Consider the following 14,672-nt stretch of genomic DNA (forward strand, 5'->3'; position numbering starts at 1 on the left):
ACATTATTTTTGTATACAGCTAAATTAAATCGCAATGAGCAATTACTTCATGCACCTACAACATACTGCTATACAGGCCCCGAGTGATTAAAAGTGCAAGTGTCAAAAACATAAGTGAAAAGTTAAATATACTAACAACATCATGTTAAGTAGGCTGCATGTCATATGAATTAAGGTATTTAACTGCAGGATGAGTAACGTGGCATCAATATTTCTGTTCCCAGGAGAAATAAATGTGCAGTATTATGCTCAGGACAAAAAGACAAATCTGTGCTAGTCCTATTGATTGTTCAATAAATAAATCTACATAAAAACATTTCAATTAGTTACCCAATTACATGGATTTAATTTACACAGAGTAATATAATATGGAGAATTGGGATTACACGCAAGTAATTTCTATTTTGGTCATGGGATTCTCCTCGATATTCATAAAAGACAAACTAAAGTAGCAAGCTGAGGAACGCTCTGCTGCCACGGAGATGGGATTCAAAAGCATAAAAGGGAAGACAGCATTGATTATTGAAAACAAATTACAGAAGGAAGCCGTCTCTACAAGGGTATCTGCGCAGGAGTCCATGTCAATACAACAGTGCATGGGACATGTGTGAGAAAGTAGCCTCTTTCTAGCCTTGTTACCCCCACTTTTGGCCTGTTTGTGAGTATGTGTCAGGGTGTTTTCACTGTCTCACTGGGATCCTGCTAGCCAGGGCACAGTGCTCATAAGTTTGTGACCTATATGTATGTGTTCCCTGTGTGGTGCCTAACTGTCTCACTGAGGCTCTGCTAACCAGAATCTCAGTGGTCATGCTCTCTCTTTACAAATTGTCACTAATAGGCTAGTGACCAATTTCACCAATTCACATTGGCATACTGGAACACCCTTATAATTCCCTAGTATATAGTACTGAGGTACCCAGGGTATTGGGGTTCCAGGATATCCCTATGAGCTGCAGCATTTCTTTTGCCCCCCCCATAGGGAGCTCTGACAATTCTTACACAGGCCTGCCACTGCAGCCTGAGTGAAATAACGTCCACGTTATTTCACAGCCATTTACCACTGCACTTAAGTAACTTATAAGTCACCTATATGTCTAACCTTTACCTGGTAAAGGGTGGGTGCTAAGCTACTTAGTGTGTGGGCACCCTGGCACTAGCCAAGGTGCCCCCACATCGTTCAGGGCAAATTCCCCGGACTTTGTGAGTGCAGGGACACCATTACATGCGTGCACTATACATAGGTCACTACCTATGTATAGCGTCACAATGGTAACTCCAAACATGGCCATGTAACATGTCTAAGACCTTGCAATTGTCACCCCAATGCCATTCTGGCATTGGGGAGACAATTCCATGATCCCCCGAGTCTCTAGCACAGGGTACTGCCAAACTACCTTTCCCGGGGTTTCACTGCAGCTGCTGCTGCCGCCAACCCCTCAGACAGGTTTCTGCCCTCCTGGGGTCCAGCCAGGCTTGGCCCAGGAAGGCAGAACAAAGGACTTCCTCAGAGAGAGGGTGTGACACCCTCTCCCTTTGGAAAAAGGTGTCAGGGCTGGGGAGGAGTAGCCTCCCCTAGCCTCTGGAAATCCTTTGATGGGCACAGATGGTGCCCATCTCTGCATAAGCCAGTCTACACCGGTTCAGGGATCCCCCAGCCATGCTCTGGTGCGAAACTGGACAAAGGAAAGGGGAGTGACCACTCCCCTGACCTCCCAGGGGAGGTGCCCAGAGCTCCTCCAGTGTGCTCCAGACCTCTGCCATCTTGGAAACAGAGGTGCTGCTGGCACACTGGACTGCTCTGAGTGGCCAGTGCCAGCAGGTGACGTCAGAGACTCCTCCTGATAGGCTCTTACCTGTGTTGCTAGCCTATCTCCCAAACCTCCTTTTCTGGCTATTTAGGGTCTCTGCTTTGGGGAATTCTTTAGATAACGAATGCAAGAGCTCATCAGAGTTCCTCTGCATCTCTCTCTTCACCTTCTGCCATGGAATCGACCGCTGACTGCTCAGGACGCCTGCAAAACCGCAACAAAGTAGCAAAGACGACTACTGCAACCTTGTATCGCTGATCCTGCCGCCTTCTCGACTGTTTTCCTGGTGGTGCATGCTGTGGGGGTAGTCGGCCTCCTCTCTGTACTAGAAGCTCCGAAGAAATCTCCAGTGGGACGACGGAATCCTCCCCCTGCAACCGCAGGCACCAAAAGAACTGCATCACCGGTCCTCTGGGTCCCCTCTCAGCACGACGAGCGTGGTCCCTGGAACTCAGCAACTCTGTCCAAGTGACTCCCACAGTCCAGTGACTCTTCAGTCCAAGTTTGGTGGTGGTAAGTCCTTGCCTCCTCACGCTAGACTGCATTGCTGGGTACCGCGTGATTTGCAGCTGCTCCGGCTCCTGTGCACTTTTCCAGGATTTCCTTTGTGCACAGCCAAGCCTGGGTCCCGACACTCGAACCTGCAGTGCACAACCTCCTGAGTTGTCCTCCGGCGTCGTGGGATCTCCTTTTGTGACTTCGGGTGAGCTCCGGTTCACTCTTCTTAGTAGTGCCTGTTCCGGCACTTCTGCGGGTGCTGCCTGCTTCTGTGAGGGCTCCCTGTCTTGCTGGGCGCCCCCACTGTCTCCTCACGCAAGTGGCGACATCCTGGTCCCTCCTGGGCCACAGCAGCATCCAAAAACCCTAACCGCGACCCTTGCAGCTAGCAAGGCTTGTTTGCGGTCTTTCGGCGTGGGAACACCTCTGCAAGCTTCTTCACGATGTGGGACATCCATCCTCCAAAGGGGAAGTTCCTAGTCCTCTTCGTTCTTGCAGAATCCACAGCTTCTACCATCCGGTGGCAGCTTCTTTGCACCCTCAGCTGGCATTTCCTGGGCATCTGCCCAATCTCGACTTTGTCGCGACTCTTGGACTTGGTCCCCTTGTTCCACAGGCACTCTCGTCCGGAAATCCACCTTTGTTGCATTGCTGGTGTTGGTCTTCCTTGCAGAATTCCCCTATCACGACTTCTGTGCTCTCTGGGGAATATAGGTGCACTTTACACCTACTTTTCAGGGTCTTGGGGTGGGCTATTTTTCTAACCCTCACTGTTTTCTTACAGTCCCAGCGACCCTCTACAAGCTCACATAGGTTTGGGGTCCATTCGTGGTTCGCATTCCACTTCTAGAGTATATGGTTTGTGTTGCCCCTATACCTATGTGCTCCTATTGCAATCTACTGTAATTCTACATTGCTTGCATTACTTCCTTTTGCTATTACTGCATATTTTTGGTATTGTGTACATATATCTTGTGTATATTTGGCATCCTCATACTGAGGGTACTCACTGAGATACTTTTGGCATATTGTCATAAAAATAAAGTACCTTTATTTTTAGTATATCTGTGTATTGTGTTTTCTTATGATATTGTGCATATGACACCAGTGGTATAGTAGGAGCTTTGCATGTCTCCTAGTTCAGCCTAAGCTGTTCTGCTATAGCTACCTTCTATCAGCCTAAGCTGCTTGAAACACCTCTTCTACACAAATAAGGGATAACTGGACCTGGTACAGAGTGTAAGTACCCCTTGGTACCCACTACAAGCCAGGCCAGCCTCCTACAACATGGGCCTATTAAGAACGGTTCGGACTGCCGTTTGGTTGCATGTGATATGGTTTATTTAAATGGGAGGAGCATCTACATCCCTTTAGCTGATAAGGAGCTACTTAATATTTCTCACATATTTTTTCTAATTTACACAGTATTTCAGAGCTCTTTATGCATCTGGCATGTAAAGAGATTTCTTTGCTATGAAGAATGAGCAGAGGAATGTTTGAAATAAAAATTCTAAATAACTTTGGGAAGGAATGAATGACTGCCTCTCAACACCGCTTTGTTACTGTAGAGGAAAACCACATAAGGATCATCTGTGCAAAGAGCTTGAAACATACTCACCCAGGTGGCTGACGTTTAAGCCTTTGCTGCTAGGCCTTTTGCCCCTTTGTGCTAACCCTTTTTTTTGGCTATTGAGGGTTGTTTGCGCTTAGGCCACCATAACTATTTGTTCACATAAGGTATCTAAGCTAAATTTGTATCCTTTTTTCCAAACATCCTGAGAATTCTATAGGTACCCAGGGTTCGTGGATTCCCCTGGAGGGGACTGAGAAATTAGCTGAAATACAGCTAAATTTTGGAGGTTTCGGCAAAAAATGGGAAAAAGTGCTGCAGAAGAATGCATCTGTTTTTTCCCTGCAAATGGCATCAATGAAGGGTTTGCTGAAATCACCATCTTCGTATCTTTCAGTAACAGGCAGACGAGTCGGAAAACAATTGTTTCCAACACAGTTCTGGCATTTTACTGGGACATAACCCATTTTTCCTATTTTTTTGCGATTTCACCCTTCTTCCTGTTAGTGGTAGAAATAGGTGTAAAATCAATGGTGTATCCCGGAAAGCTATATATTTCTGAAAGAGTTGAAATAAAAAAGAATTTGCAATGGAATGGGCCTCATATTTGCTTGAGTTAAAGCTATTGGCTTTGCAAATTCATAACAAGACTTTTCTTGCCACATAAATTGTCAACCCCTCCTCATAATTTGGTATTTTCCTGCCACAAAATTCCAGTGGCCCTGCATATAACTAAAGCACTTCCATTTATCTTCTTCCTCTATCGGCAGCCAAGATTGAAAATATTGCCATTTAGCACCCTAATGTAAATCTGCCATGCTAATTTCAATAGAATACCACTTTCACAAACCCATCCAAACTGCTGGCTGGATAACACAATTCCCAAAACAAGACAGCCATGGAGGAGTAACAACAGAAATAAACAAGAAGGGTCACCGAAACATATAAAGTGTGTTCAAACAGTCAAAGTGTAATAAGGATGTTAAGTTGGCCTGAATCATGGTCATAACTGCAATAATGAGAGATTAATAAAACATATAAAATTACCATATAAACTCAATTAAAACCTTTATCACAATTAAACGTTTGGCATTAGGCTGTAATACTCAGAGCAGCCCCTAGGGGACACCACAATGACAATAGCATTTGTAAGAAACATGGTCAGATACCATATAGCCAGCCCCTAAACGGCATAACCACATGAAAAAGAAAATAACTGAAAGTACTGCAATGTAATCATGGTAACCAGATATTTAACGCCCTAGAGGATGTAGTGCATTACATATTTTCACGACTAGCAGGCCTACTGCAATGATATTACAAACAAGAAAGACCATATTCTGGTGAACATTTTGAAGGTGGTCCCATTGTCACAGGACCACCACAGGCTGTGTTATGAGTAAAATGTTTTGTAATAGAATGCCCTGCAAAGCATTATGTGACGACTGAGTGCAGCAAATATTTTAGCATGTTGACTGTAATGCTCAGAAGAGAACCTAGAGAACACAACAATAAAACTATCATTTGTAAGAAACATGGGCATGTAACCATATAATTAGTCCCCAGATACCATAATCACATGAAAATAGAATGGCACAAAGTATTGTAGTGTAACCATATATTCAGCCCCTAGAGAGCTAGTGCCTTATACATTTTCAGGCCTAGCATGCCTCCTGTAGTACTAAGGTTCTTACAACACAAACTACCCCAAGCTGTAAAACTAAGGGTCCAGCCATAAAATAACTTTAAAAGGGGTCGAATGGTGGAAGGGGTTATTATTTTGGGGTCCCCACTAACTTAGTGTGGGGACCAGAGATGACAGAAAGTGTGTATCATGTTCAATGTTTTGGTGGGGTCCCACTGTCCTAAGACCACCACAGGCAGAGTTACAGATAAAATGTTTTAAAAAAGAAACCTTGCAAAGCATTATGAGGCGACTTTTCACAAGTGCAGTTAATATTGTAGTATTGGCTCTCCCGCTGTGCTGGGTGAGCCGCATTGCCGATTTCTGAGTTTTTTAGTAAAGCATTTATCAATTATAACTGTTTTTGGGAACGCTATGGAGCATGAAGGGGAAAGCCAAAAGTAATGACTGATTAGGTAGCAGTGTCAACAATGTCACCAGCACTCCAATACCGCTATACGGGGGGTTGAGAAGTTGCTGCTACGAGCGCCATGGCTGCCACAGAGCGCAAAGGGGAGAGACAAAAGAAAAAAAAATGTTTTCACTCAGATTGAAGTATATCGGCAATCAATCAATTGTCCATGTAACAGGGTCAGTCTGCAGGGCAGAAAATAAAATGCCCCAAGGCAGGACAAACGTAAACAATTACCAATGACATCAAGGAATTTTTGAAAGGCAAGTCCATGAACGAATGAAAGAGATGGGCGTGGCTAAAAGCCCACAATACTCATAAAAGGTCAAAGCGCTTGTGTGCTTGACCTAAAAAGTAGGCAAGATTAAGATGTCCAGGCAATTTGCCATCATCATTGTTGTTGTTTGAGGTGGTGGTTGTTGGTTATTTATTATTATCAATATTAATGATTTTTTATTGCAATCTTTTAACTTGATTTTTATGTCTTAGGCTTGATGTGTCATACCACTGTGAACACTTCGATTTTACAAAAAAAAGTCTTGACCTTAGAGGAAACTGCTGTCAATACAATAACTGCTAAATAGCTAACAAAGTTGCCTGCATGTCTTCGGTACGGGTGCCTTCTAAAATGTAGAATTTTGAACAAAAAAATCAAATCATGAAATAAGACGACAATGGCTCATGCAGAGCACTGCTGCAAGTTCTCCACTGACAGTTGCCGCTTCAAAATGGCTCACCTCACTAGTAAAATCTGCAAATTATATTTAAAAAATTTTTAAAAAGCCACATCCATTTAAAACGTGCCTGACCCTAAAACATAGGAATCCCATGCACAATAAACAGTTAATTTCAGAGCCAGTAGGATGATATGCACTCAGCCATGTTGGCCGACAGTGCTAACATTGGCTCCGCTGGCTATCATGCTTAGCTACAGCACAATAAAATAGCTTAAGATTAGAAATCGGTCATGAGGCAGGCCTAGACTTCCTCTGCTATTCAGGAGGCCATAGCCCCTCGCATGTGTATGCTTTCAAAATGGAAGTCCGGGATCAAACTGGGTCAGCCTTGAAGTCTTCAGTCAGTGCTATGGTTACTATAGTAACCCTTTCCTCCTTGCTACAATTCATTCTGATTAGACTCTTTACACTTAGTAACTGGCCTCCGTCTTTTAGTAATCGCTTTATTTATGTACCAATATATTGTCTAATTATGTATATTTATTTTCGTCAGTGAATCTATCATGTTTATTTTGTCTCTCAAGAGAGCATCATGCTCTGAAGGTTTACAGTGTCTTCTGCCGACAAGGCAGAGAAAAAAATTAATTGAGTGTCTTCATAACAATTAAGGCGGGTGCATAATCATTCTATTAAATGAGACGATTCAAAGCACCACAGCCACCGTGAGTACGAAGGAGACGCACAAAAGGAAAAATTCAAAGTAAAACAGTTGACATAAGCGAGCTGATTCAAAGTGCCACGGCCGCCGTAAGCAAGACACATAAAAAGGAAAAAGAAGATTGTTTGCAGTCAAACATATCAGCAAACATGCAATTATCCATGTAACAGGATCGGCCCCCCAGGCGGTAACAAAACTGCCCCAAGGAGGGACAAATGTAAAGCATTTCCCAATGATGATAAAGGATTTTTAAAAGGCAAGCCCACAAGCAAGTGAAAGAGATGGGCATGAGGTGGGCGTGGATGAAAGACCACGTAGATACCAACACACCAGAAAAGCAGCGCTTGCGCGCTGCTATGTAAAACATAAAAAATATTGGAACGGAGTTGAAATAAAACAGTCATGTGTCTACGTTTTTATCTGTAACTGCTTTCAAAACTATGGCATAGTTAGAAAAAATGTACTGTTACGTCCGCTGGACCCATTATGATTGCAGGGATATATAGGGCTTTCAGGTTCACCAAGAACCTGAGGAACCCAGAACCAAAAACTGAGCTGCACAATGTAATGGTTTTCCATTCTGTACTGGGCATACAGTAATTCATTTGGTAAAATATAAAGAGTGAAAAATAGGTATCAAGTAAACCAATGCATTTCCGAAATGGGCACTGTAGGAAAGTACCCTCTTTCTTGGCATGGTTACCCCCATTTTCTGTCTTCAGGGCGAGCACGACTGTGGGTAGGTGTCTCGAATTGAGGACGCCTATATAAAAAAGCTATAGGCTGGATCGTGCTACTCCCTAAGGGGCCCCCCAAAAGCAGAGGGCGGGGCGACCTTTTTGTTTACGAGACAGTTCACAGAAATGCTGTAAGTGACTGCTATTTATCTCTCATACACGTAATTAGATAGTGTTTTCTTTTGTACACAGCCAGGAGAAGTCTAGTTTACTGTAGGTCCTGATGAAGCGTTAGAGGATCTTTCACGACCAATATTACGCGAAACATGTTGACCATACCCTAGGGGACAGGTGACAATTTCCCAGTGCTCCAGGCTTTCTAAAGTGGTTGAGCATCATTCTCATTCCCCACTTTATTATGTTTTTAATCTTGATCGTAACCCCTCTGGATAGATATTAAAACAGAACAAGTTCAGGGGTTTCTAATCAATCTTAATTTGATCACTCTCCTGCCATTCAGAGTGTCTGACCTTCATAAATCAACGGCAGCCACCACATATCAAAAAGATCTCCGGCAAAGAGCCCCCGAAAGGGGAGCCCGTCAGACATTGCAACAGCCGGTCTGACGAGGAGCTTCCCGATGATGAAGCATGACACCCTTTCGGGTGTGTGAGGGTTTTTAGCTCCTAAACTTTAACTGTTCACCCTAGAGTTAGGAACAGTGTACTTTTGTTATTGATTACCCCCATTTTCTGCCTGTTGTCAATGTGTTTGATTGGGTTCCCTGGGATCCTGCTAGCCAGGACCCCAGTGTTTATGCTTTCTCCATTCTAACTTGGTAACTTGTACCATGTTCACACCCCATTTGGCATACTGGTGCCCCTATGTAAGTCCCTAGTATATGGTACACAGGTACCCAGGGCACTGGGGTACCAGAGGATTCCCATGGGCTGCAGCATGTATTATGCCACCCATGGGGAGCCGATGCAAAGTGTTCTGCAGGCCTGCCATTGCAGCCTGCGAGAAAGGGTGCATGCACCCCTTTTCACCATAGGTCACTGCACAAGGTCACTATAAGTCACCCTATGGCAGGCCTTCCCAAACCAGAGGGCAGGATGCAAGTACCTGTGTGTGAGGGCAACCCTGCACTAACAGAGGTGCCTCCATGAACTCCAGTGCCATTTCATGGAGTTTCTGAGTGCGGGGATGCCATTTTATGGGCGTACTAGACATAGGTAACTACCTACGTCCAGCTACATAATGGTAACTCCGAGCCTAGGCATGTTTGGTATCAAACATGTTGGAATCATACCCCAATACTATTGTCAGTATTGGAAGTATGATTCCATGCACTCTGGGGGCTCCTTGGAGGACCCCCATCATTGCTCCTACCAGATTTCTAGGGTTTTCCAGGCAGCCCAGGCTGCTGCCACCCCCCAGACCGGTTTCTGCCCTCCTGCTGCTTGAACAACTATTGAGTTGTTCTGCCAGGAAGGCAGAACAAAGGACTTCCTTTGGGAGAGGGGGGGTAGCACCCTCTCCCTTTGGAAATAGGTGTTACACGGCTTGGGTGGGGTAGCCACTCCCAAGCCTCTGGCATGCTTTGAAGGGCCCATTTAGTGCCCTCCATGCATAAGCCAGTCTACACCGGTTCAGGGACCTCCAGTCCCTGCTTTGGCACCAAACTGGACAATGGAAAGGAGAGTGACCACTATCCTATCCATCCCCACCCCAGGGGTGGTGCCCAGAGCTCCTCCAGAGCGTCTCTGGGTTCTGCCATCTTGAATCCAAGGTTGGCAGGGACCTCTGGGAGCATCTGAGTGGCCAGGCCAGGCAGGTGACGTCAGAGCCCCCTCCTGATTGGTCACCTGGCTAGGTGACCAATCCCCCTTTCAGGGCTATTTAGAGTCTCTCTCTTGGGTGGGCCCTCAGATTCGGCTTGCAAGATTCCAGCGGGACTCCTCTGCAACCTCCACTTAGACTTCTAGACACTGGAACCGCGACTGGACCCTCCAGGAACTGACAATCTGCATCCACGAAGAAGACTTCGTGCAACATTGTTTTCACGGCTCCTTCCAGCTTCTGCAACATTTCCCGGCTGTGCATCCTCTGAGGGCAGCAAGTCTTCCATCTGCACAAGAAGCAAGAAGGAATGTCTGGTGGAGTGTCACCCCCCCTGCATCCACAGGCACCTACGACGACCGGCTCCGTGGATCTCCGATCATCGGAGCTGCGTGGATCCTGCATCACAGGTAGTGGTCCGGAGTAGTCTTCTTAGTCCTCTCTGCCAGCTGTCCAACTTTGGTGGAGGTAAGCCCTTGCCTTCTCACACAGGACAGTACCCCTTGTGCGCTGTCTCTCTTGCAGCTGCCAAGGCTTGTTTGCATCTCCTCCAAGGGAACTTCAGACTACGTGCAGCTCCAGCCCTCCACACTCCTTGCAGCAATGCACAGCCCTCTACGTGATTCTCCTGCGGCATGGGATCCCTTTCTTTAGCACTGCAAGGGCTCCTTCTGCAGCTTCTGCGTCCCCATCCTGTGGGACTCCTGTGGGTGTTGCCTTTCTTCCTGTGGGCTCTCTGAGGGTCTCCTCTGACTCCCCCTCCTGGGTGGAGTCCTCCTGGACCTTGCTGGTCCCCAGCAGCACCACTCTTCATTAACCGCAAATTTGCTTTTGCCAAGGCTTGTTGGTGGAATTCCTGCACCGACACCAGTCTGCAATCTTCATTTCAGCGTGGGACATCTTCTGCATTCCTCAGGAACTCTTCTCTACCCTGTTCTTCCTCACCATCGACCAACTCCTGCAAGTAGAACTGGGTGGGTAGTAGCTCCTACTCCTCCTGGTCTCCAGTGTGACGGTTGGACTTGGTCTCCTCTCTCCACAGGTCTTCCTCGCCAGGAGTTCACCACTGGTTCCATGCAAGTCTTGTCTGGGTGCCTTCTATTCTTCTTTTCCTACCTTTTAGGTTGGTTGGGGAAATTCAAGTGATTGACTCCTGCTTTCCTGGTTGCGGTCACCACATTTTTATTTACATTGGCACGGTTTTCTAACCTTTACTATGCCTATTTCTGTTTACTAGGCTATACATAAAGTGCATTACTTACCTCCTATTGGAGGGCTGCCCTTCTAGTACTTTGTGGTATTGTGTGACCAAAAATAAAGTACCTTTATTATTGTACAACTGAATGTTTTCTTTCATGTGTGTAAGTGCTGTGTGACTACAATGGTTTTGCATGAGCTTTGCATGTCTCCTAGATGAGCCTTGGCTGCTCACCCACAGCTACCTCTAGAGAGCTTGGCTTCTAGACACTGACTACACTCCACTAAGAGGGGATACCTGAACCTGGTATAAGGTTTAAGCACCTTAGGTACCCACCACACACCAGGCCAGCTTCCTACAGGCACAAGATAAGGAGTTTATCTCTGAATTTGTGGGTACCCATACTAGCATGTGACTTTTAAGGTATTTCTCAAAAAGACTTGGTTTTTTTTTGTGTTTTTTTTTAAACACAGACTTACATTTGGAAGCCACAAACACAGAGAAAGACAAAGGGTAATAACACGTGTCCTACTATTCTGTGTTCCTTGAAGTCTCCAGAAAACAAATGGTACCTTACTTGTGTGGGTAGGCCTAGCACCTGCAAAAGGAAACAGCCCAAAACACAACTTGGGCACATCACATTTTTGCACTGAAAAATTGCACTTTTTTTTGCAATATGCCTACGTGTGGATTTTGGGCCCTAGCTCAGCCGGCTCCTAGGGAAATCTAGCAAACCTATACATTTTTGGAAACTGGGAATCCTCAGCGAATCTCAAATTTAGCAGCAAAAAAGAAAATCGAATTTTCCTCACATTTCAGTGTGGGATAACAGTGCTGCCACAAATTTCCCAACACCCAGCGTTCCCCTCTGTCTCCCATTAAAAATGACACCTCACTTATGTGGGTGGGCCATGTGCCTGCGACAGGGAAGGGCCAAAAGTGTGTGGAGATTGAGGGGGCACCAACGCGTGTTCTGAAGTGCAGTTTTTAAAATGAAAATGTCACTTACCCAGTGTACATCTGTTCGTGGCATTGGTCGCTGCAGATTCACATGTTGTGCACAGTCCGCCATCTGGTGTTGGGTCGGAGTGTTACAAGTTGTTTTTCTTCGAAGAAGTCTTTCGAGTCACGAGACCGAGGGACTCCTCCTCTTTGCTTCCATTGCGCATGGGCGTCGGCTCCATCTTAGATTGTTTTCCCCGCAGAGGGTGAGGTAGGAGTTGTGTGTGTTAGTAATAGTGCCTATGCAATGGAATGAATAAGTATGTACAAATTAAGGTTAAGTAATATATATATATACAAATGTACAAATGTTGAAGATAACTTCCAACGGCTACAGGCTCCCGGGGAGGCGGGTGGGCACATGTGAATCTGCAGCGACCAATGCCACGAACAGATGTACACTGGGTAAGTGACATTTTCAGTTCGATGGCATCTGTTGCTGCAGATACACATGTTGTGCATAGACTAGTAAGCAGTTATCTCCCCAAAAGCGGTGGCTCAGCCTGTAGGAGTGGAAGTAGTCTGAAACAAAGTTCTCAGTACGGCTTGACCTACTGTGGCTTGTTGTGCGGATAGCACGTCTACACAGTAGTGTTTAGTAAATGTGTGAGGCGTGGACCATGTGGCTGCCTTACATATTTCGTGCATTGGAATATTTCCTAGGAATGCCATGGTAGCGCCTTTTTTTCTGGTTGAGTGTGCCCTTGGTGTAATGGACAGTTGTCTCTTTGCTTTAAGATAGCAGGTTTGGATGCACTTAACTATCCATCTGGCTATACCTTGTTTTGATATTGGGTTTCCTGTATGAGGTTTTTGAAATACAATAAACAGTTGTTTTGTTTTCCTAACCTCCTTTGTTCTGTCGATGTAGTACATTAGTGCTCTTTTGACATCTAATGTATGTAGTGCCCTTTCAGCTACTTAGTCTGGCTGTGGGAAGAACACTGGTAACTCTACCGTTTGATTTAAGTGGAACGGTGAAATAACCTTTGGTAGGAATTCAGGATTGGTTCTTAGTACAACCTTATTTTTGTGTATTTGGATAAAAGGTTCTTGTATTGTAAACGCCTGAATTTCACTTACTCTTCTTAGAGATGTGATGGCAATGAGAAATGCAACTTTCCAGGTTAAGAATTGTATTTCGCAAGAATGCATGTGTAGGAAGTTGGCTCTGTATGTGCTATTTCAAAGTAAGGAATAGCATGCACAGAGTCCAAGGGTTCCCCTTAGAGGTAAAATAGTGGTAAAAATAGATAATACTAATGCTCTATTTTGTGGTAGTGTGGTCGAGCAGTAGGCTTATCCAAGGAGTAGTGTTAAGCATTTGTTGTACATACACATAGACAATAAATGAGGTACACACACTCAGAGACAAATCCAGCCAATAGGTTTTGTTATAGAAAAATATCTTTTCTTAGTTTATTTTAAGAACCACAGGTTCAAATTTAACATGTAATATCTTGTTTGAAAGGTATTGCAGGTAAGTACATTAGGAACTTTGAATCATTTCAATTGCATGTATACTTTTCAAGTTATTCACAAATAGCTATTTCAAAAGTGGACACTTAGTGCAAATTTCACAGTTCCTGGGGGAGGTAAGTTTTTGTTAGTTTTACCAGGTAAGTAAGACACTTACAGGGTTCAGTTCTTGGTCCAAGGTAGCCCACCGTTGGGGGTTCAGAGCAACCCCAAAGTTACCACACCAGCAGCTCAGGGCCGGTCAGGTGCAGAGTTCAAAGTGGTGCCCAAAACGCATAGGCTTCAAAGGAGAGAAGGGGGTGCCCCGGTTCCAGTCTGCCAGCAGGTAAGTACCCGCGTCTTCGGAGGGCAGACCAGGGGGGTTTTGTAGGGCACCGGGGGGGACACAAGCCCACACAGAAATTTCACCCTCAGCGGCGCGGGGGCGGCCGGGTGCAGTGTTAGAACAAGCGTCGGGTTCGCAATGGAAGTCAATGAGAGATCAAGGGATCTCTTCAGCGCTGCAGGCAGGCAAGGGGGGGCTTCCTCGGGGAAACCTCCACTTGGGCAAGGGAGAGGGACTCCTGGGGGTCATTTCTGCAGTGAAAGTCCGGTCCTTCAGGTCCTGGGGGCTGCGGGTGCAGGGTCTTTTCCAGGCGTCGGGACTTAGGTTTCAGAGAGTCGCGGTCAGGGGAAGCCTCGGGATTCCCTCTGCAGGCGGCGCTGTGGGGGCTCAGGGGGGACAGGTTTTGGTACTCACAGTCGTAGAGTAGTCCGGGGGTCCTCCCTGAGGTGTTGGTTCTCCACCAGCCGAGTCGGGGTCGCCGGGTGCTTTGTTGCAAGTCTCACGCTTCTTGCGGGGAGATTGCAGGGTTCTTTAAAGCTGCTCCTTTGGATAAAGTTGCAGTCTTTTTGGAGCAAGTCCGCTGTCCTCGGGAGTTTCTTGTCGTCGTCGAAGCAGGGCAGTCCTCAGAGGATTCAGAGTTCGCTGGTCCCTTTGGAAGGCGTCGCTGGAGCAGAGTTCTTTGGAAGGCAGGAGACAGGCCGGTGAGTTTCTGGAGCCAAGGCAGTTGTTGTCTTCTGGTCTTCCTCTGCAGGGGTTTTCAGCTAGGCAGTCCTTCTTGTTGT

General features: G+C 45.8%; 1 protein-coding gene across 11 annotated transcripts in view; it reads right to left on the reverse strand.

Annotated features, from left to right (window-relative positions):
* Positions 1-14,672, reverse strand: part of DCAF1 (DDB1 and CUL4 associated factor 1) — a 709,202-nt gene that overhangs the window by 628,576 nt on the left and 65,954 nt on the right. The gene's annotated exons all lie outside the window — the stretch shown is intronic.

Source organism: Pleurodeles waltl, chromosome 9 (genome assembly GCF_031143425.1).
Source record: "Pleurodeles waltl isolate 20211129_DDA chromosome 9, aPleWal1.hap1.20221129, whole genome shotgun sequence".
NCBI lineage: Eukaryota > Metazoa > Chordata > Amphibia > Caudata > Salamandridae > Pleurodeles > Pleurodeles waltl.